The 1,235-nt window shown below is 39.0% G+C and overlaps 1 non-coding gene across 1 annotated transcript; it reads right to left on the bottom strand.

Annotated features, from left to right (window-relative positions):
- Positions 1 to 337: 337 nt before the first annotated feature.
- Positions 338 to 444, bottom strand: LOC120274251. Its single transcript, XR_005540782.1, has one exon. It is a non-coding gene; the product is annotated as a small nucleolar RNA R71 (small nucleolar RNA).
- Positions 445 to 1,235: the final 791 nt, after the last annotated feature.

The following is a 1,235-nucleotide window of genomic DNA, read 5'->3' as shown; positions in this document are numbered from 1 at the left end:
ATAGGCTCAATTGAAATCACTATTAAAGTTGACGAAGAACCACCAATGGCCAAAAATCATAGGAGTATTTATGATTATGCATGGCCAAATTTAGAAGGGTCAGTATCATGCATTGTTTAATTTGGACCCATATGCTCTAGAAAGCTTTCTAGAGATATGTGATACATTCAAGGCCAACAATGCGTCCAAGGATGTGATTCACCTTAGACTGTTCCCCTTTTTTGTGTGAGAAAGACCCAAGCAGTGGCTAAATTCCTTGCCAATGGGATCTATCACAACATGGGTTCAGTTAGCTGAGAAGTTCCTCACTAGATATTTTCCTCCAGCTATGATTACCGAGCTCAGAAGTGACATTTCCTCCTATCGACAGTTAGAGACTGAAACCTTGTATGACACTTGGGAGAAGTACAAGGACATTTTGAGGAAATGCCCATAACATGACATAGTTGAGTGGATGTAGATTTAAATCCTCTACAATGGATTAAATGTACCAACTAAGTAGATGCTCGACGCAGCGGCGGGGGGATCCTTATCTAGCAACCAACCTAATGTAGCATGGACTTTAATTTATGAAATGGCTACTATCGGATATTAGTGGAGTTCCAAGAGGAACAATCAAATTAAGGCAGGCAGTATTCATGAAGTAGACATCCTTACCATTATGGAAACACAAGTTGAAGCGATCACTAAAGGCTTGTTTGGATTAGCTTTTGGAAACCCCAAAAGTGTTTTTTAATAAGTTAAGCACTTCTTGGTTCAAAAATAGTTGTTTGTATTGGCTTTTTGCAAAGTTCCTCGAGGAATTGCTCGCTAACAAGAGAAAATTGGAAGAAGTGTTAATGGTGACACTTAGTGAAGAATGCTCAGAAATCCTCACCAACAAGCTTCTAAAGAAAGAGAAGAACCCTGGGGATTTATAATCCCTTGTACAATTTGGATGATTATTGATAAAAAAACACTCGCTGAAATAGGAGCAAGCATCAACCTTATGCATTTCAAGATATTTCAGAAATTGGGGCTCAGGAAGCCCAAACCAATCAAGATAACTCTCCAACTTGCTAACTGATCCACTCATCACCCAGGGGTATTATTGAAGATGTTTTGGTAAAAGTGGAAATGTTCATCATTCTAGTGGACATTGTTATTCTTGATTTGGAAGACAAGGTGGAGGTTACTAATTCTTGGGCGATCGTGCTTAGCAACTTCTCAAGCTTTGATCAATGTCATGGACAGTT

This window comes from Dioscorea cayenensis, chromosome 12 (assembly GCF_009730915.1).
Source record: "Dioscorea cayenensis subsp. rotundata cultivar TDr96_F1 chromosome 12, TDr96_F1_v2_PseudoChromosome.rev07_lg8_w22 25.fasta, whole genome shotgun sequence".
Taxonomy (NCBI): Eukaryota; Viridiplantae; Streptophyta; class Magnoliopsida; order Dioscoreales; family Dioscoreaceae; genus Dioscorea; species Dioscorea cayenensis.
The sequence above is the reverse complement of the archived record's forward strand: the minus strand, read 5'-3'. Positions and strand labels throughout refer to the sequence as shown.